The 23,553-nt window shown below is 38.8% G+C and overlaps 1 pseudogene; it reads right to left on the bottom strand.

Moving 5' to 3' along the window:
* Positions 1–883: 883 nt before the first annotated feature.
* LOC116140350 lies at positions 884–8,774 on the bottom strand (annotated as a pseudogene).
* Positions 8,775–23,553: the final 14,779 nt, after the last annotated feature.

Below are 23,553 nucleotides of genomic sequence, written 5' to 3'. Positions count from 1 at the left end.
TTTTCTTTGGCTTAGTAGATAAGACATTTCATCTAATTTATTTCCACTTTTACTATTTTCACTCTAGCAGCTAGGTAAAGCTACTCTACTGCTAAAGTCACTATAGTTCAGTCAAATCTAGCGCTTGAGCAAGTTGACTCTCTCATTTTTTTTTTTTTTTTTTCATTTCTTATTTTAGAAAATTAAAATAACTCTTATATACATTATTATTCATTTTTTAAATAATATATTTTATTTCTTAATATAATTAGTTATTTATTTGTTATCTCAGAAATTTTGATATTTATTTCTAACACTAATTTGCAGAATAATTTAAAAAAAAAATTGTAATGACTCTAGTACTAGAGTCACGTGAAGTCAAGGCTATGCTAGAGTGAAGACATAAAAAATTTGGAGGATAAAATGTCTTTTAAATAGTTTTCTCTTCAAACATATGTGAAAATGATTTGGTACACTTCACTGTGACAATCTTGTTTATATCTTTTAGTAATAGCGTTTTAGTGAAAACAAAAGTTTAGGATAATTTTTGGGTGAATTTAAGTTGGTCAAATATTCACACAATAGAAGTAGAATGAAATGTAAAAAGTGTTTTGGTATATATACCTGACAAAAACAAATGCTAGCTAAGCAATCAACCTCAATAAAACAAAGCCATCTATATATATGACACTAATCAAAACTCATAAGGGAAACCCAACATTATGTGGCTCCACTTCTATATATAGAGAAGTATATTAAATACATTAATTTCTTGTAATAAGATCACGGCTTGAGTTTACATTTTCATTAGTATATTTAACCAAATGTGTACAAGAAGGGAATATAATTAAACCCTGTTGATAATTAAATCAAAACATTAATCAGGCAACTTATGTCGGCAAGATCATCTTCTAAACAAGAACATTTCATCTAGACATGAAAGCTCGGTTCCAGTATCATCATCATCTCCATAGCACAACTTTCAGAATTGTTCTCCCTCTCGTAAACTCGACATAGAACCCATTTGTAGCAATCCTAAAACCCATATTAATTAATTAAAATTATCCCTTTTATCATACACATCAGTATTTCTTTCTTTTTTAAAATCATGACCCGAGACTGCAGAATACAATTGTTTAAGAATTAAACTGAAGTTGGAAGATTTACTTACTAGTTTTGGATTTCTTTTTCTTTTGTAGAAGAAGAATTGAATCCAAGTCGCAGAGATGATATTCCTGCAAACCCAACTGGTTTCTACACCACTTGGAGCTTTACCAATGAAGAACAAAAAATGTTTCTTGACTCCAATTTGTTTGCTGGCACTTGTGAAAATAGGTTGCTCAAAATCCAAATCCTTCCAATACCCATTTTCACTCACTCGATTCTCCATCATTTGGCTGAAGAAGTACCATTGGTTTCCACTGCACAACGCTTTTCCTGTTAAAACAATTAAAAATGTGATCATCAATAAATAATTTTCTTTTTTGAGAATTCTGCAAGCTTGACTTCGAAAGAGGAGCCCCTGCCAACCCTGTAATCTTTAGGAAGCAAGAAACAATGACTTTGGCCATGGGACCTCTAACCTCAGACCTGACCATCCGCCTAAACTCTTACGGATAATCATCAATAAATAGTATGAACCACAGAATAATAATCAAATTAATTGACGTTAAAACATACCATTAAGTTGCCAGGGGTCATGAAAATAAGGATCAAGAACAGGAATGATGTTGGGATGGCAGGCAAAAGAGAGGCCTTGCGGTAGAGAAAGTGAAGAACGTTCTTCATCATTGGGAGGAATCTGAATCCAGGGGAAGATTTACGCTGTCATCGCACATCTTTTAGTTGATTTTTTTTTTTTTTTTTTGTGTAAATATGTTGAGGTTTTTTTTTTGGGTGGAGTTGCGATGATTTAGGGTTTGAATTTTAGGTTTGTTGTGTGTATATTATAGGTTGAGGTAGATTTGAATATATAAAGTGAAAAGGGCTGATTTGATTGATTAGAATTGAAGAAATGGTTAGTTTTGTGATATACATTCAAATGACGGATCTACATGAAGACTAAGATGTGCATCGGACAAAATAGAGTGCAACATCTACAGTATTACAGTGACAACGATTGTAGGGTGAAATGTAATAAATGAGTATCATTTTTATTATGTTTTCAATAATTCCGTGAAATGATTTATTTATTTGTATGTTCTTTTTTCAAAAACAAATCACGATATTTAAACTGTTGGCACCAGAACGGCAACATATACGTAGAAGAAAAATCACACAGTAGTAGACAAGCACAGCAAAGAACAATGTCAGGCATGCGACGACATTGTCTTTAAGATCAAGCTCCGGCCCACTTGAAAATTTTGCTTGTTACCATACCCATGTGATACTCCTCTTTGTAAAGAGTTTTAAAAAATAAAACTTAAAACTTTCCCATGCAGATTGGCTATTATGATACTCTTTATAAAAGAAATTATATATTAAACAGGCCCTAATTACTTGTACTTTTATCTCTTCAAGATTTCTCATTTGTTATGTATCGGTGTATTGTTTTTGTATGTTACGTATATTGTTTTAAAATTCAAATGGAATGAATAAGAATAAGATGTTGGAATTTGATGTTTAAGTGTAATTTCTACCTTGCTAGTGATATATAGACAATTATCTAAGAGTATTTAAGGCTCCGTTTGGTTCACAACTTTGTATTTTTGGGAAAAGTTTTTTGAAAAAAGTTGAATTGTGCAGGTATTATGATGTAGGATTTATAGATTTAAAATACCCCCTATGTTTATTTTTTTACAAACACCCCCTATAATAAAACATTAAAAGTTAACAAAACACCCCTAATCCACCCTCAAATATGGACATCGGCCACCACCGCCAGAGGGTGGCCGGAGTCACCGTATTGGCGCATGACTGGCTAGATCTTGCAGGTCGTGCGCTGCTAAAGGCCAGATCTACGGCTAATTGGCCATTGACGGCCAGATCTGCCATATTTGCTCGTCAACGACAGCCAACAAATGGTCGTCGTTGAGGTCAACGATGACCGTTTGTTGGCCGTCGTTCCGACTGGTTACGGCTAAAGATCTGACCTTTTTGGGCCAATCCACCGTGGATCTGGCCGAAAATGCTAGATCGCGTAGTACTAGCCATTCAGCCGGTAGTGCGCCATCCTACCATTTTCCGGCAATTGTGGCCAAAATCTGGTACATGTAGATTGTTGGGGTGTTTTTGTAATTTTAAAAAAAATATTTAGAAGTATTTAATTAAATTAACAAATTTAGGGGTTAAAAAAAGTTGAATAATATTGAATATTTGTGAATTTTTGGGTATTTTACTGTTTAACTTTTTGGAGAATACTAAAATTAGTATTCCCAAAACCAACCAAACGAAGCCTAACTCTTTATAAGATATTAAAAGCCATATAATAAACAGCCTTAATTAAATCGAGACACGTAGGTCGCAAAAAAGTATGCTGATAATTTTATTGATTTTTTTGAGCCATGAGAGTTTGGATTTCAAGTCTCTTTGCATTATCATATTTAAGATGTAATTTTTTATTCGTTTATTCATCTTAAAACAAGGGTTCAAGTTAATATAAAAGGTTATTTTTATACTTGATAACTTATCAATTCTCTAAACAACGATATCAATAATAAAAAATTAACAATTTAAATCTACTGTTTAGTCAAGATCTACGTAAAAAAAAATAAAATCCCAATTCTCTATCAATATATTCTTGTTTAATTAATTAAAGTAAAACAATGCACAGGTAAGGATGAAGTTAAGACAAATTTGAATATCATTTTCTTCATAAAGCACAACAAGTTACAAAATTAGATAAACCCTTAATTATATCATCAAACTCATCCATGCCACTTTTATTAATTATTTAATTAATCTAAATTAAATCATCTTAATGATTGGATCGTAAAGATGTCATACATATATGTACACCAAATTAATATTTTTACCTCATTCATGTTGATCTCAATATTTCATGAGGCTCACTTTCATCCTAAGATGATGTAGCAGTAATTTTAACTATTTTTATGTGTTAGTTAATAGAACATAATTTTAATCGTATTGAAGGCTGCAAAATCTTTCCTTTTGACGTTTTAATTAATAACGATATAAACAATGGTTCGGATTTAAAAATAAAATAAAAGAAGTCTTCATGTTGATATTGGCATTGGATAAAACAGTTCACTATTTTTGTTTAATGTTAAAGAAGGCTATTTTCACAGCGGCATGGCAGACAATAAACTTTTATCTTTATATTGAACTGATATATATAGTTAAAAATCAATAAAAAGTATATGTTCACTCGCTCGTAGGGACGGATCCACTAAGGGTTGAGTTTGAAATTGGAAAGTTTTAAATATACCATGTTGCTCTATGTTTTGACACTAACACCTATTTATTTTATTTAATGAAAATAGTCTAAAATCCAAGCATTATCACCACGTTTATTTTATTTTGTTCTTTTGAAATATATTCTACACTAAATTTTTTTAATGAATTAAAAAGTCAAATTTTCACAGATGATAATATTTGAAATTTTTTCCATCTTGTCCCCACTGAGAAAAAATCCTGGCTTGGTCAATGTTCAATTTTTTTAAGATTCTAAAACTTCTTACTATATATTGCTAAAATGCTTTTGGTTTTGGATTAAATTAACAACTTATAAGAAAGTGGGATGGTGAAATAATGTAGTATGACAAATAATTGATGCTTTTCATTATCCAACTCCTTTTGTGCAAGTTGCGTTTGCATGTTGAATAATAATAGTGGTGTGAATTAGAATTGGAAACCTGGCAAATATGGCCCTCCTTTTGATTATTACCCATAACCAAACATTAAGAAAGAAACAAATAAAGTACAGCAAAATCTAATTCCATTTACGTCTGCAATCAACAACTCATAAAGCTTCCCTTCTCATTGCTTAACGTCTTATCATCACAACTCACTATTAGGTTTTGTATAAGCTCAAATTTGTATCAAATAGGCCCTTGATATTTTAGTCAATTTTTCAATACTCCCTGTCATTTTGAAACTTATTTATGACTCACAATATTGTTATTATGCTATTAGTCATTTTAATTAGGGTTTTTATTATTCATCTTCAAAGAGAGTTTATATATGTAAGACCCATATCAATGGTTCTATAAGTTAGTGTATGATGACAGATATTCAATTTAATAATCACCGATCATATTAATTGTAAAGATGAATGAGAGGAAAAAAAAATGTATAGATATAGTACTATAAATACATCGACTTAAATATGGTAGAACTATCCTAGTCTTGTTGTGGAGTTCTAGTTTTTATTTATCTTTTAACTTTCTTGCTAATAGAGAATTTTTGCAGATTTAATGAATGACTTGATTGAAATTATTTGGTACTTGTCCCCCATTGTTCTCAAACAGGGTTTTCCTAATGATAAAGGAGGTAAAAGATAATTTTGAAACTACAAGAAGTTAGTTTTCGTTTGGAATAAATTTTAGGGTAAGTTAGATAATTATCTTGGATTAAAACCATGTCTAAATCTTTTGATTTGACTAGATATATCTAAAAAGCATCCTCTAAAATTTTGACTGTTGACTTTCGAAATTTAACGTGTCAAAACAAATCAGGAGTTAAAACCAGCAAATTTAACACCATGTCAACAAATATCTTTGACAATACAAGAGTATCGTTGATTATCATTCGACACGTATCTTTGAAACCACAAAAGTATCTCTGTTATGAAACCGAACCTGAGGGATCCATATGGTATTTTTCCCTTTTACTAAAGGTGGAATGGTAATCCCCTATGTAGTTGGTACTTGGTAGGTCACTTACAATAGTTGAAAATTAGACATGTGTGATAGCTTAATTTTATCATAAAATGGGCTTTTGACATCCACAAGAATTCTAGAAATTACTGGATGATAGTGGAGTGTTGCTACTTAATTGCTATAGAGAATTAAAGGGTTTGAAAGCTTCTTCTTTTTTTTTTTTTTTTTGTGACATTTGTTCAACTTTTTTTCTTTTATGTGTCTACCTCTAATGTATGGATATGTTTCTCTTTCTCCATTTTCATGATTTTACTCTCTTTTTATCGCCAGCCAAGATGGAAACTTAGGTGAGTTGTCATTGCTTCACTATCCCACCTCTAAGCTTCAATTTTGTCACTTTGTTTCATTAATTTTTATTCTTTTGCTATTGTAAGTAAAAACTAAGACTCTATTTTTAAAAGAAAAGTGTTATTATGATCATCAAAGTAATCTAAAATTCAATTTAATAGATACAAATTCATACAATAATACAAATAATATACAATACGTTAAAATAAAATTCATCTGTTTTATTAAGAAAGCATCAAAAATTCCTCTATAATTACGAGGACCCTTAATATCATTTTCCCCCGTACAATTAAGTCATTCTCTTACTAGAATTATGGATGTAGTAATTTAGGAGGGGTAAATTAAATTAATAAAAATAAATAAATAGAATTAAGATTGATGATTACATTCATTTTAATGAATTAATTTGACACAATTATGGTTATTCTTGAGTATTTATATGTTAAAAGCATTGTACAATAGCTTTGTTATTAACATAGAATTAATATATCCTTTTTGCATGATATAATAAAGTTAAACTTCAATTTTTGTTTAAGGAAAAAAATTTAGGATTATTTGCTTAAACTTCCTCTCTTACCAGAATTTTTACTTTAATTATGAACATAGTCTTATATTTAATATAAGAGGGGTTAATTAAATTAAAAATCACACTTAAAATTTGTAATAAAAACAATAAACATTAAGATGATTATATTCATTTGTATTATATGATAGCTTTTATAATCTATAACATAAAATATATCCTTTTCTCAAGATACAATTAACTTAAAATTTATTTATTTTTTTCCTTAACAAAAAACCATTGTTAACATAAATATAAATACAATACCACTTTTAGATGATATTTTAAGAATTAAATAAACTTTAAGCTAAGCTAAGTTTAAAGCTTGAATTTATATCAACTAAGGGGCTAGTACTCGAGAGAAAGGAAATTAGGATTTTAGAATTTTTGTTAGAGAAAGAGGGTAGGTATGTTTAAAATGGTGAGTTTTATGTTTTGGTAATTCAAATGAAAATTATTACACAAAACAAAGCATTTTCAAATAATTTATATTAAAAATATTTTTAATAAAAATTAATTTTTATACTTTGAGACACCACATAAAAATGAGTATAAATTAAATTAATTCATCAGTAAAAAATTCATAATCAATCAAAATCAGTATAGTTTCTATTTTCTTGTATGAGAATTAATTCTCATTTTTTTTTTTCAACATAATCATAATTGACGAAATATGGAATGCTTTTTATTGATTTCCTTAAAGCTCTACTGGTTGAAATTAAGTAGTAATTAGAGTTTCAATCAATCACTTAATTCAAGTCATTGATTGAACAATTATAGGGATTTTTTGTATTTATTACTTTCCTTTTTTACATTTACAAAGATGTATAAATTGGCCAATTGTACAGCCTTACAATATATTGAATATACAAATTTCTTCTCTCTTTCTCTTTTCTTGGGCATACTTTGGCAGTGTCATTTTCTTGAACTGCTTCTCGTTGTCTTGCTCTTTGTCTCTGTCTCGATTCCTTACATGGTATCAAAGCACAATTAACAGCTTTCGCTTGCCTATCAACTCAGCTTCTTTCTCTTTGTCCCTGCAAACAATAAAAAAACACCATTACCCTTCAGCATGGAACTCAACCCAAATACAATTATAACAAACCCAGATGGCCCAACTAACACGAACAACCCAATCACCACAGACAGCCCACACAACTTCGGCCTAAACAACCAATCTCTACCTGCTACAACCCACACAACTCAAAATAGGCCTAACCCAGCCCGTTATCTATATGGAATGCCAGGTTACAACCCATAATTTTTTACCCCTTCAAGGCCTAACCTAGCCTCTCTTGGAATACCGGGTTACAATTCGGATTCTATTCCCACATCGGGTTCAGATCCAAATCCCTACCTGCACCTTTTTCGAATTATTCCAGCCTCTGGGAAAAATCGCTGTGAACCAGGTGATGTTCTCTTGTCACAGGTCTCCGATGGACCTGAATTAGTCCTTATCAAACAAAGCCTAACCGGATCTGACAACTATGCCTCCTAGTCTCACGATTTCTGGCGAGCCCTCATCACCAAAGACAAAGATCCATTTCTTGATGGGGCTTTTCAACCACTGCCGCAACCTCATCTTCAACGCCATTGGAATTGTTGCAATATGTTGGTCCGATCATGGGTCAGCAATTGTCTTTCGTCAGAGGTTGCGACTGGGCTCCCACCAATAGAAATGGTTGCCGAAATCTAGGCTAACATCAAGGAGATGTATGGGAAGCTCGATCTTGCTAAAATCTTCACTCTCCGGCAACGTCTCATCGAACTCAAGCAAGGGAACAACTCGGTCACCACTTATTTCAATCGGCTTTCTGCCGTTTGGAACAAGTTAGACGCTGCCAAAGAAACAATTGAGGGGCCACCTGAAACACTCAATCAGTACCACAGAATGTGAGATCGCGATTGATTGTCCCATTTTTTGCTCAGATTAAATGACGGTTTTCTCTCTTTTAGGATACAGCTACTGGCCACGTCTCCACCACCTTCTCTCCACTAGAGTTTTCAACTGGTGGTGCAAGATGAAAGCCAATGCCAGTTGAACTCCGACAGAACATCACCGAATTCAATGGTGTTGGCAGGGTTGAGAGAGAATGGGGATCCATAGCGACTAGGGCACAATGAAGGTGAAAAACCTTCTCTCATATATGACGACATGAAAGGCTCATATTCAATCTTGAGATCTGGCGGCCAGAAATTCATCGCTTTTTTAAACGCGTCTCATGGCTCTAATCGTGCCATGTCACGCAATGGGTCAAACAGGTCAACTTCTTGGTCAAATTGGTCAACTGGATCTGGAAATGGGTCAAATGGGTCTGGATCTGGGTCAAATGGGCTGAGAAATTCAAGATCCAATAAATATCGATTATATTGTGATTATTTCAAAAGAAGAAATCATGATCGAGACAATTGTTGGAGATTACATGGTCATTCGGATTCCAACAACAAAGAGAGAAATGGTCATTCTTCTTCTTTCCAGGTTTCTCTTGGAAATCAGTTAGCACATACTCTCAATACGGAACTATATAATCAATTGCTCTAATTATTGAACAATGCCCCGACTGGTCTTACTGCATCGTACGCAGGTACCTCTTACTGTTTTAATGTACTCACAACTGATATGTGGATTATTGATTCAGGGGCTATTGATCACATAATTTGTCACCCAAATTTTGTTACCACTATTTCCACTATCTCATCCACTTTCGTTCATATGCCGAGTGAAAATGTCACCCCAGCTACTCATATTGGAACCATCCACTTATCTGCCACTTTATCACTTAAAAATGTGTTATGTGTTCCTGCATTTAATTTTAATCTCATCTCAGTATCCAAAATATGTGAAGACAATAGTTGCATTGTAGAGTTTTGTTCTAACACATGTAAATTTCAGGACCCTTCGACTGGGAAATTGATGGGCTTGGGTAAAGTCAATAGAGGTCTATACTACTGGGCATCTATTGAGTTTTCTAAAAGTTTTCCTACTCGTAGTCCAAATAAAATTTCCCATTGTAATACGATGATTAATAAAAATTCATTTATTCTTCATCAACAATTAGGTCACAGTGCAACTATTCCTCACCCTCAGTATCCTATATGTCCATTGGCTAAACAAGCCTGCATTACCTTTCTGCATAGCACTTCAACTTCCACTACAACCCCGCCTTTTGCTTTAAGCCATCTTGATATCCGGGGGCCCTACCACACCCCAAATCATGATGGATCCAGATTTTTCCTCACCATTATCGATGACTTTTCCCGGGGTACATGGACATTCCTCATGCAATCCAAATCTCAAACACTTACTCATATTAAGATTTTTTGTCCATGGTCACCACCTAGTTTCGTACTTCTGTACAAAGAGTTAGAACCGATAATGCTAGGGAGTTCTTTAATTATAATTGTTCATCTCTATTTTTATCTCTTGGCATTCTACATGAAAGCTCTAACACATATACACCACAACAAAATGGGGTTGTCGAAAGAAAACACCGTCATCTACTTGAAGTAACCTGTGCCCTCAAACACCAAGCCTACATACCTGTTTCTTTTTTGGGTGATTGTGTGATCACAACCACATACCTAGTCAATTGCATGCCAACCAGAGTTCTTCATGGCAAAACTCCTTATGATATACTGTTCAAGAAGCCACCAGCTATTGACCACCTCCGAGTATTTGGTTGCCTTTGTTATGCTACCACCCTTGGCTCCCATGACAAGTTTGGTACCTAGGCCACCCGCTGTATATTTATGGGATATCCTCTGCTTTAGAATGGTTACAGGCTATATGACCTAGTTGAAAACAAGTTCCTGATCTATAGAGATGTTGTGTTTCATGAAGACACTTTTTTGTTTGCCACAAACAACATTACTACATCTACATCACACAGACCGGTTCTTGAAGATACTATCCAACAAGATCCTCTATTCTATATGATACCAGACCCTTCGGTTCCTCAGCCTGACTACACTATCAATGATTCTGATACAACAGCCACTAATGATCCCCAAGAAGAAACACCTATTTAGATTCCTATTGCTGGTTCCTCACCCGGATCCCCAGTTCCAATTGTTTCCATACCAGGATCCACTGTTCCAGTTCTAGTTATTCCTACATGCCGCAGTACTCGGCATACTCGACCTCTAATCTGGACAGTAGATTATGAATGTCCTACTGTTTCAGATTCCTCAAGTACATTATATCCTAACTCCAATTATGTGAGTTATAGACGTCTCTCTCCTGTACACAAGGCCTATATCAGTCACATCTCTGCCGATCAAGAACCCATTAGTTACTCAGATGTTGTTCAATACTCTCACTAGCGTCAAGCAATGGCTGATGAACTTACTCTCTGACTAAGAATCATACTTGGGATCTAGTGCCTCGTCCCTCTCACAGAAAACCCATTGGCTGTAAATGGGTCTACAAAATCAAACACCATGTTGATGATTCCATTGAACGTTACAAAGCTCGATTGGTAGCTAAAGGCTTTGATTATCAAGAGACATTCTCACCAGTAGCCAAACATGTCACCGTTCATACTTTCCTTATAGTGGCTTCCGTTCGTGATTGGTCTTTCCATCAAATGGATGTTAAAAATGATTTCCTTCATGAAGAAATTTATATGGATCTTCCTCTCGGCATTTGCAAACAGGCAGAGAGTACAGTATGTCGTCTACGAAAATCCCTCTATAGCCTCAAACAAGCATCCCGACAATGGAATGAGAAATTCAGCAAAGCCCTCATTGGCATAGGATTTGTTCAGTCCAAACATGACTATGCACTATTCATTGGCACAAAGGTAAAACCTTTATTGCTCTAATCATCTATGTAGATGACATTCTTATTATAGAAAATGATGAAGTAGGCATCAAATCCTTGAAAAAGCATCTCAATAGACAATTCCGAATAAAAGATCTAGGAGAACCAAAATATATCCTAAGAATCGAAATTGTACAATCCCCGGCAGGAATATCTTTGAGCCAACGGAAGTATGTCTTGGAATTGATTTCTGAATCTGGGCTATCAAGATGCAAGCCAAGTATTATTCTAGTAGAACAAAACACCAAATTGACTACTCAGAAATACGACAATGGGACATCATCTACTGAAATAGACATCAGTTATGCGATCCACATCCTTAGTTAGTTCATGCATAGGCCTAAACAATCTCACATGGATGCTGCGATAAAGGTTTTGAAATACTTAAAAGGATGTCCTGGCTTAGGTCTTCTCCTTCCTCGAGACAAAGGTTTGGATATCACAACTCATTGTGCCTCAGACTGGGCCACATGTCCAATGATAAAAAAATCACTTACAAGATTCTGCATCAAGCTAGGGGGAGCTCTTATTTCTTGGAAAACAAAGAAACAATTGATAGTATCCCTTTCTTCAGCAGAGGCAGAATACAGAGCCATGGCATAGACAACGTGTGAGATTGTCTGGATTTTGGGATTATTAAAGGACCTAGAAGTATAGGTAAGTAAACCGTTTCTTTTATACTGTGGCAACAAGGCTGCAAATGACATAGCAACAAATCCAGTATTCCATGAAAGAACGAAACATATAGAAATTGATTGCCATTTTGTCAGAAACAAAATACAAGAAGGGGTAATCAAAACTTTACATATTCGTACTTCAGAACAACCAGTAGACATCTTCACAAAGCCATTATGTAGCAGACAACATTCATATTTACTTAACAAGGTTGAAGTTTTTGACATCTACAAACCACAAGCTTGAGGGGGAGTGACGAAATATGGAATGCTTTTTATTGATTTCCTTAAATCTCTGCTGGCTGAAATTAAGCAATAATTAGAGTTTCAATCAATTACTTAATTCAAGTGATTGATTGAACAATTACAGGGATTTTTTTGTATTTATTACTTTCATTTTTTACATTTACAAAGACGTATAAATTGGTCAATTGTACAGCCTCACAATAGATTGAATATACAAATTTCGTCTCTCTTTCTCCTTTCTTGGGCATACTCTATCAATGTCATTGTCTTGAACTGTTTCTCTTTGTCCTGCTCTTTGTCTCTGTCTCGATTCCTTACAATAATAACACATATTAGTATAAATATTTCATTTTCAAAGATTTTTTTTATTTTTTATTTTTGAATTTACAAAGTCTCCAACTACTTTAATTAAGGGTAAAATTGGATGCTAGCTAAAATTAATACAAAATCAATTGAGAATTGACTGAATGCCCTCTATAAATGAAACATTTAGAATATATTTTAATTATTTCATTGCCAACCATATTGTAAAAAGAACTTAATCTAATTTATAATCATGAACTAAGCCGCCAAATAGAACTTGTTGGTCCATCCATGAAAAGGATTAGCATCATTAATGATAAAATATTAATCTCTCTTTTGGACTTTTGTTAAAAGAGTAATTAATTAAAGCATGAAATAATTTTTTGGTCCCATTTGTTCCTATTTTAAGGACAAAAATTATTTAATAAAATCTTTAATATCAAGGATTTACATTTGAATCTTATTGGCCTTTCCCCAAACCAATGCCTCGGTAAAAATTTAGTCGGTAGAGGCCGATTATATATATAATTTTTTTCAATTTTGTGATTCTTAATAATAAATCTTTTTTTAACCCACTATTTACATAATTTTTCCTATTTTTTTAAAGCTATTGTTATCTAGTCAGGAATTTAATTTGAGAGAGATTTAAAAAAAAAAAAAAAAAACTTATTAAATAATAAGTTTTTGTATTTTAATTATTATATATATGTATATTATTTTTTACATCATATTTTAAATTAATATATGATGACATCATGATCAATAAAATTATGATAAAATCTTTACTGATAAAGGGTATTGAAAATGTTCTAATAAAATTATGGCTGGAAATTGAAAAGCATATTATATCATACATAAATATATAGAGAAGGTATTTGAACAAGATAATTGATAATAAAAGTTCAATATTTTCATAAAAATAATCTACATGAGAAATTATATACAGTTAAACATTGATAAATTAATACTCGATAAATTAGTAATTCTATGGGCTAAAATTCGTATTGGACCTGACAAGGTCCAACCGCAACAATAATGAATGACGGCCCAGAGCTTTAGCCCAATCTCGATTGGGCCCACGCTTAGAACATCTTGGGAACTACCTGCTCTATGAGTTGGGCCATCCCCCGAGTTAAGCTGAACTAGGTCTGGCCCATTCGCCCGCATCAGTCCATAACGAGGATTAGAATCCTAACCAAACTCCTCTACCGACAAAGCCTCGACAGATAAAGGCAAAGAATCCAATCTCTTCCCGAAAAGAGAGTTCCCTTACCAAATAGGATTCAGAGTCCTACTAGGATTTGGGCCCCCGCAGTTCACTATATAAGCTAAGGTCAGCCCACCTATAGGGGGAGATCATCAGAAAACCCTACTGCTCATATCGCCAAACCCATAATCTACCACAATCCCTTGGCATTGCTTGGACTCCCTGAGAGATGCTAGGAGGCCCCCCGTAGGTCCACCAAGGTTGTCAGTGGGTCGCTCCACACGATTCATTCCTCAACTCGATTGTAAATTTTAGCGTTTACAATTTGGTGCCTACCATGGGGCCCTACTAACCAAATGATCCAGCGTGACTTGTTGTTCAACCCCTCCCAGTCCGTTTGGCCCTCATGGCCAATCCCAACGAAAATGCAGCACCAGATACCGTGGCCCATATCAAAGGACTCACTGCACTAGTGTAGGAAAGCAACAAGAGGTATCAAGCCCTAGAAACACAGAATGCCACCATCCGCACTGAGAATCAAGCTTTCCAGGATAAGGTAAATCAATTTTATTCCCTAGATTGGTCATTCAACCAGCATCATGCATTTACTTCCCGACTCCCCATTCAACCCTAATAGCTGTTCTTGAGCCCAGACGGCAATATCTTCACTAGCGCTGATAATAACCAAGATCTAGGCAACTCTACAGATGTGGCCAAGCCGAACCAGGGGGAACTTCCTCACGAATCTACCCATCCAACTACCGTGACACATGCCCATACCGCACTACTTCAGCAAGTAGACACCCTTCTTACACACCAACAAATGCGCCCTATGCAAACTCTAACTGGAACGACCCACTAAGTCGTGTCGTTTGTCATGGCTATCCACATTAACCCAAGAGTTTTCCCCCAACTCCTCTAGAACCTTAACGCCTCTACTCCAACTACCCTATAACAAAAACTAACCAAACGACTAGACGAAGTAGAAGCCATGATCCAATGAATTCCGAGGATGCCAACACCCCTAAAGAAGAGTCAACTTTAGAGCTATGGCGAATTGCCATTTTTGGATACCATAGCTCTCGTAGACATGCCCCGTAAGTTCACCTTCCCAAACATAAAGTTGTATGACAGAACTACAGACCCAGACAATCACTTAGCCTCTTACAAGTAGAGAATGTTTGCCGCCGTCATACCAAAGGACCTTCGCGAAGCATGCATGTACAAAAGCTTTGGCTCTAGCCTAATAGGGTCCGTGCCATAATGGTACACCAACCTCCCAAATCACTCCATCGCCTTATTCACCCAACTCACGGATACCTTCGTAGAGCAATTCGCTAGCAACGAAAAATTGGAGAAGTTGGTTTGGATAAGCTACTTAATTACAACCTCAATATTGAGCCACCTGAAGTGTTAGCGGTGATGAAGGAAATGGGAAACGTAGTCAGATGGTCGGCCAAGTTGAAACATCGAGAAACCAATAAGTGGTGCGAATTTCACGGAGATCATGGCTACAACACCATTGACTACATCGCACTTTGCCTAGAAGTTGCTGAGCTGCTAAAAAGAGGGCACCTCCGTGAGTTCCTGAAAGACAAGGGAACAAACATCGTCACCAACAGAGAGCGCTAGGTTACTCCGCCATCAAAAGCCCCCCAATAGATGCAATGTGTAGGCTCATTTCAAGCGGATCGAAGGTTAGTGGAGTCAGCTACTCTGTAGCGAAGTGCCATGCTTGGGCTGTAGCCAACCCACAGTTCCAACATCCTAGACCGCCACAGCAAAGAGCTACCAACCTGACAATTGAATTCGTGGATAACGAGATGGCAACATTACTGAACCCCTATCACGACGCGCTCATGGTTACTCTTTAGATTGCCAACATCATTGTCAAAAGAACACTGATAGATCCTGGCTCCTTCGCCAATATCATGTTCCTCGAAACATTCAAGGTGATGGGGTTAGAGGAATCAAGCATGAATCGCCATCCAACACTCCTCGTGGGATTCAGTTCAGAACAAAAACACACCTTGGGAGAAATTGCTCTACCAATCTATGTCGAAGGGATTAACCAACAAACAACCTTCATGATACTGGATGCCCTTTCTCCCTACAACGTGATCCTTGGTCGGCCATGGATTCATAGCATGCGTGTCGTACCCTCGACCTTCTACCAGACAATCAGATTCCCTACTAAATGGGGTATCAAAGAGATAAAAGGAGACTAGAAAGCTTCCAGAGATTGCTACCTAAACGCCTTCAAACTGAACCGTGCCGCCTTGTAGCAACTACAGAGACTTCCAGTCAGATAGACAGAGCCGGACCAACTGACAATGAAGGAGTTAGATGAGGTTCAGATACACCTGGAGTACCCAGACTGAAAGACACAAATAGGCTTTATGCTTTTACTTGACATCCGTAGAAAGCTGATCGACTTCCTGGAGAAGAATCAAGACTGCTTTGCTTGGTCTCACTCCGATATGATCAGGATCGATCTCGAGGCCATAATGCATAGACTAAATGCCAGCTCGGGTGTCCCTCCCGTAAGATAGAAGAGAAGAAGATTCGCCCTAGAGAGAAACAAGGTGATCAACGAAGAGGTGGAGAAACTGCTCGAGAATGGCTCTGTTTGAGAGGTTCAATACCCAGATTGGCTGGCGAATGTGGTGGTAGTGAAAAAGAAGAACAGAAAATGGAGAGTTTGCACCGACTTCACCGACCTGAACAAAGCCTGCCCAAAAGACTCCTTCCTTCTTCCCCACATTGATATGCTAGTGGATGCCAACGCCAGACACGAATTGGTCAGCTTCATAGACGCCTTCTCCAGATACAACCAGATACTAATGCACCTAGAGGACCAAAAGAAGACCATCTTCGTCATAGAGCGAGGTATATATTGCTACAAACTGATCTCATTTGATCTGAAGAGCGTCGGGGCCACCTACCAACGACTAGTGAACAAAATGTTCTCCAATTTGCTGGGAGACTCCATGGAGGTCTATATTGATAACATGTTGGTAAAGTCACTGATTGCCGAACAAAACCTCGAGCACCTTAGCCAAGCTTTCGAGGTATTGCCAAAATACAACATGAAGCTAAACCCGACCAAATGCTCATTCGGCGTGTCCTCGGGTAAGTTCCTCAGATATATGGTGATACAGTATGACATTGAAGGTAATCCAGATGTTCAACGCCTCCCCAACTAGCATAAAAGATGTTCAACGCCTCATAGGAAGGTAGCCGCCTTGAGCCGATTCATCTCTAAGTCTGCAGAAAAGTGCCACCTCTTCTTCATGGCACTTAGGAAATCAAAGAAGTTCGAATAGACGAAGGAATGAACATAAGCGTTGGTCCAGCTGAAGCGGTACTTGATGTCACCCCTATTACTCTCCAAACCAAAGACGGGTGAACGTCTTTTCTTCTACCTGGCAGTATCAGAGTCATCCACTTCTGCCGTCTTAATCTGAGAGGAAGAAGGAAGGCAACTCCCAGTCTACTACACCAACAAATCTCTTCTCGAAGCCGAAAATCGATACAGCCAACTCTAGAAGCTGGCCCTCGCCCTGATCACGACCGCCCGGAAGCTACGACCGTATTTTCAGTGTCACCCCATCACAGTCCTAACATCCTACCCATTGAAAAGGATATTGCACTAGCTGGATCTTTCAGATCGGCTCATTCAATGGGCAGTGGAATTAAGTGAATTCGACATCACCTTCCAACCCTACACCGCCATTAAGTCTCAGGCGCTGGCTGACTTCATTGCCGACTTCACACCAAACACCTCTCTTCAGGCAAAAAAAGAACTCATGTAATTGACTGACCACACGCCTTTGAGATGGACCCTAATAGTGGATGGTTCAAGTAACGCCAACGACAGCAGCTTGAGCCTGGTACTAACTTCTCTAGAGAGAGACATTCTACACCAAGCCATCCGGTGTGGCTTCAAAACAACTAACAATGAAGCCGAGTACGAGGCCTAATCGTCGGACTCTCATTGGCTAAAGGAATGGGGAAAAAAAAGATACAAGTGAAATCAGATTCGCAACTAGTGGTGAACCAACTCCAAGGCTCTTATCAAGCATCGGACACTAAGATGAACTTGTACTTGACCATAGCCAAAGAACTCCAGTCATCTTTCGAGGAATACAAGATCAGCCAGATCCTAAGGACCGAAAACTCCCATGCAGATGCCCTTGCCAATGTTGGCTCGGTGCTTAAGACCGAACGGCCAATGACGATCCCGCTAGTACACTTACAGACATCAGTGATTGCTCTGGACCCTATCGAAGTTGCTCCAATCGCCTCAAATGACTTGTGGATGACACCCATCTTGTGCTACTTAGAGAATGATGAACTCCTCAAGGATAAAAACGAAGTGCGGCGGCTCAAAACTAAAGCAGTACGGTTTATCGTTCATAAAGGCCGCCTGCTTAGGAGATCATTCTCAAGACCATACCTCAACTGCATCACCCTAGAAGAAGCAAAGTACATACTCGTAGAGCTCCACGAAGGCAAGTGTGGCAATCACACTAAGGGGCAGAGTTTCACAAACAAGACACTGACAGCCAGCTATTATTGGCCCACCATGCGCTCCAACACAGCCAAATATGGAAAGGCGTGTGACAACTGCTAACGCTTTTCCAAGGTATCACATCTCCCACCAGAATGGCTCAGCTCCATAATCACACCGTGGTCATTCATGAAATGGGGAATGGATATCATCGGAAAGCTATCCACTGTGCCAGGACAACGAGTATACATGCTCGCGCTCATCGACTACTTCACTAAATGGATAGAAGCGGAAGCCTTCGCCCAAATTAGAGATTGCGAAGTTAAAAAATTCATCTGGAAGAATGTCATTTGCCGGTTCGACCTACCTAAGGAGATAGTCATAGACAACAGCTCCTAGTTTATCAGTTTGGGCTTTCAAGACTTCTGTAGGACATGGAACATCAAACTGAGCTTCTCCATGCCCCAATACCCCCAGGCTAATGGACAAGTCAAATCCTTGAATAAAACCATTCTTCAGACATTAAAGAAGAGACTACAAAAAGTGAAGGGCGCCTGGGTGGATGAACTTCCCGAGTACTGTGGTCTTATCGCACCACCGTGCCCAGTCATCCACTAGAGAAACACCCTTTTTATTGGCATACGGCTCGGAAGCCATTATCCCCGCAGAAGTAGGATGCCCCTCGGCACGGTTTTAATGGGCGGATGAAGATGGCAACAGCCAACAACTTTGCCACAACCTTGACCTCACCGATGAGCTACTAGATTGAGCATTGATCTGTAACGCAGCATACCAACCAAAGGTAGCCCAGCAACAAGAATGTCCGAGCAGGAATCTTCAAGGTCGGCAATTGGGTTTTGCGACAAATCTTCCAAAACATAAAGGTGCCATACGCCGACAAGCTCAACCCCACTTGGGAGGGACCCTACAGAATCACCAAAGTCGTCGGCAAAGGAGCATACCAACTATAGACTCTAGAGGGAAAGAACATCACAAACAATTGGAACACTGCACTCTTAAAAACCTATCATTTTTAGGAGTCAGATGGCTCGGCTCCAAATGCTCATCCATTCTCCAACGTGGGGTAGAGTGGGCTTATCCACCACCCCCTTCCATCTCTGTTAGCCTTCTGTTTTCTCCAACATGGATTTTATTACCGCCTAATTAATAAAAGAATGTCGTTCAACTTTCTTTAATCTTTTTAAAGACTTGTGGATTTACTATGCAAAAAATGTGAACAAGTTTTAACTTTAAGGGATGTCTATATTCACGCCCAACGGCCTAAAACAAAACAACGTTCAGTGCCCTCGGCACTTACAAAAAAGTGTGCTTGGCGCTTACAAAAAGGGCGCTTGGCGCTTGCAAAAGACGCACTCGATGCCGGAAAGATGGTCAGTACAAATGTTTACAGATCTTTAGTGGAAGATCCATTCGACCCTGAGTCATCCCCTGTTAGCTTCCCGTTTGGCGCCACTTCGTAGTCCGTCATCTCCTGTGACCCTCCAACCAATCCACCAACATCAGCTTTCGGTGCCTCGATCTTGTCCCCACAGACGTCCGACTCGGGTCTAAGGCCTCGCTCCGCAAAGAAAGCTCTACACTCCTTTATATCCTCGTCTGACTCCCATTCACCTTGCTTCCCCTCTTTATAATCCTCTATGAGCTGTGAGCGAGTCTCCAGAACTGCCTCTACAGAGACGTCCTCTAGCCTGCAGAGGAGTGAGGTCCTTTCAACTTCCCACTTAGCTCGAGCGCTCTGCAGCTGTCGAGCAAAGTTTGCGTTCCTTCTCTAGCCGAGCTTCCCTTTTATGGACCACACGGAGCCTACTTTCCAACTCAAAGGCTGCATTTATGAGCTCCTTGTTGGGCCACTCCAACTCTTTTTTCTTTGATCCTGCAAGCTAATTAACTTTTGGAGGTGAGTACCTCCGAAGAAGGCCTGCAAGCACGAAAAAGCAAATGGGTTAGATAAAGTAAAGCGAAGGGTAAACTGTCTAAACAGAATGGGATAAGTCACCTGAAAAGGATGGGCCATTGTCCACTCGGTCGCTTGCGTTGCTTCGAGTCTCTCGAGTTGGCGCTCATCTTCGAGAAGAGGAAAATAGTCTACCATGGCTCTGACGAAAGACGTGTCAGAGTAGGCCGAAGTGTCAAACAGGATAACGATCTTTACATTATCGTCATCCGACACCACCAAGGTAGTAGTCGACAGCGTCTTCTGCGTCGATTGGGGAGCATCAGCCAGATTCATTTCTGTTAGAGCCGACGAGCTCCTACCCTATTCGGTCCTTCTGTGTTTTCGTGCAGACTTTGACCGATGTTTCTCCTTTATCTCCTTCACCGATGACACTTTAAACTCGCTGAACATTCTTTCTTCTGCAAGGTACAATTCTTCAACTGTTAGTGGATGGCGTACGGATCTACCAAATACGATGAGGTTGCTATACCGAGCCAGCAACACGTAGAGCAGCAGATGCCCGAGCGGAACAAGTATACCTTTATACACCTCGGGAACTTGACTCCGCAAAGGACTTCTCTGCAAATTCGCCTCGTTTAACACTTAGCGGTAGTTCCTTTCCTCCTCCGGCAAGGCTAGAATTGCTCGGCTCCTTTCCTAGGCACAAAAACCTAGCAAATGTCTATTGTAGTTGAGATCTACAAAAGAAGAAACAATGAGATTAAGTACTAACACTTGAAATAGAAACCAAGCCTTATCATCAATTGACTACTAGAAGAATGGGATGCCCTCGACTCTTCTTGCTCCGAAAACCATTTCACCCCTGATAAAAAAGGATATATCCTTCCACTTTTTGTCATATGACTTCAGCCTTGTCACCAAATGCTTCCGGCCATGCCGAAGCATGAAAAGATAGCGATCTCTCTCCTTATCATGCTCCTTCAGGTAATACAAAAGGAGCAGATCCATCACCCTAAACTCCATTATGAGCTGAGCGCCCAAACATTCTATCGACATGAGCAATCGCTAGACATTCGACATCAACTGGCTTGGAGCGATGTCGTAGTGACTTAACACTTCACGAACTAGTTGAGGAATAGGGAAACACATCCCCTCTACCAAGGTCTGCTCATAAATGCTTATCCAACACGGCACATACTAGTCCACTCTTTCGAACCAGCTTGGTACCCTCATCTCTATCGAAGTTGGAATCTTGTACAGATATCGAAGCTTCGATAGTTTCACCGGCTCAATCCGCGACAGAGGATTATCAGCTAACATTCTTGCATCGGGTCAACTCTGCTTATCTCCATCAGTGTCACTAGTTGACGAAACCTCACTACCGTCGGCACGACCCACATTGGTGGCATCCTCTAACTCATCGCTAGACCCTCCGTCGGTCGACTCATCATCGCTCGGCTCTACATTAGACCCGCTCGGCTCTACATTAGACCCACTCGGCTCATCACTAGGATGAAAGGCGACACTCACCCTTTCGGATGAAGTTACCTTATCACCTTCTGGCATCACCACCATAGTCGGTGTGTCCTCATATTCGTTCCCTCCGGACATCACTGCTTTGCTTTATGGACTTTGATCTTCCTCCATCTTGGTGCCTTCCAAGTACCCCGATACTTAACCCCACTCGGCTCAGATCCTGATCCGAACCAAATAAAGCCCCTTTCACTACATATCCCTCTTAGACCCAACCGAAAAACCGCCCCGTTCAGCAGGTACCAACTCAGAATTCCCAAAAACCACCCTTTCTCCAAGAAATGTAGGATTTCGAACCAAAAACAAGCTAGAACCCCCAAAACAGTATCCTAAACCCTCTTTTCCTCGCCTTTTTTTGAAACAAAAACAATGAAAAATCAAGAAAAAAGACAAAAGAAGCAAAGATTTACCGGATTCAAGAACAGAAAACGCGAAACTCCCAAAGGAAATAAGCGAAATCGATATTCTCTCTCTTTCCTAAAGGAACTTGAACGCGAAGAATGGCAGGAACGAAGGGTCACCACCTTTAACTGACAGGGGATAGGTGGCGTGATCTCATTAGTTGTGAGAGGCCAGAGACTTTTCGTTTCCTGCACGTGGCTTACATTAAGTGAGAGGCTCACACGCCTAAGTCGTGCCAACTCGGGCCCCTCTTAGTCCCTCTAAGCCGAACTGGCTATGCCAATCCTGGTAAAACCCCTCTACTGCACGGCGAGGACCCATGCCGTCATAACGGTGTCTCCCCGAAAGGTCGGTGACATCCTGGTAAGCCCCGCCGAAGTCATCGATGTGCATCCAATTGGCAGAACAAAGCCCAAGACGCGGCGGGCTAGCTTAACATCTGATAAACACGCAGAGACGACCCGAACGATGAATACCTCGCCCCGGTCTGATACCCTTCCACAAGTCAAACCTAGACTAGCCGAGCAGGCTTGAGCGTTATAACCACAATTTGTACACCCTCCTTTTAGTTTGGCTTGGTAACTCGAATCGAGCCGATTCGCATGCGTCCCAATGACGCCTCGACGGCTAAGCAACTCGCTGAAGAACCATGGCCTACACGCATCCCGTAAGCAGATATTCGATCCTACTCTCTTAAGCTAGATACTCTTTAACTTAAGAGAGTGGGGGACAAACTGTATGGGCCAAAATTCGTATTGGACCTGACGAGGTCCAACTGCAACAATAATGAATGACAGCCTAGAGCCTTAGCCCAATCCCGATTGGGCCCACGCTTAGAACACCTTACGAATTGCCAGCTCTATGAGTTGGGCCATCCCCCGAGTTAAGCTAAACTGGGTCCGGCCCATTCACTCGCAGCAGTCCATAACGAGGATCAAAATCCTAACCAAACTCCTTTATCGACAAAACCTCGACAGATAAAGGCAAAGAATCTAATATGTTCCCGAAAAGAGAGTTCTCTTACCAAATAGGGCTCAGAGTCCTACTAGGATTTGGGCCTCCGCGATTCACTATATAAGCTAAGGTCAGCCCACCCATAGGGGGAGATAATTAGAAAACCCTACTACTTATATCACCAAACCCATAATCTACCTCAATCCCCTGGCATTGCTTGGACTCACTGAGAGACACTAGGAGGCACCCCGCAGGTCCACCAAGGTTGTTAGTGGCTCGCTCCACACGATTCATTTCTAAACTCGATTGTAA

This window comes from Pistacia vera, unplaced genomic scaffold (genome assembly GCF_008641045.1).
Source record: "Pistacia vera cultivar Batoury unplaced genomic scaffold, PisVer_v2 Contig370, whole genome shotgun sequence".
Classification (NCBI taxonomy): Eukaryota; Viridiplantae; Streptophyta; class Magnoliopsida; order Sapindales; family Anacardiaceae; genus Pistacia; species Pistacia vera.
This window is presented reverse-complemented; position numbering and strand designations above follow the sequence as displayed.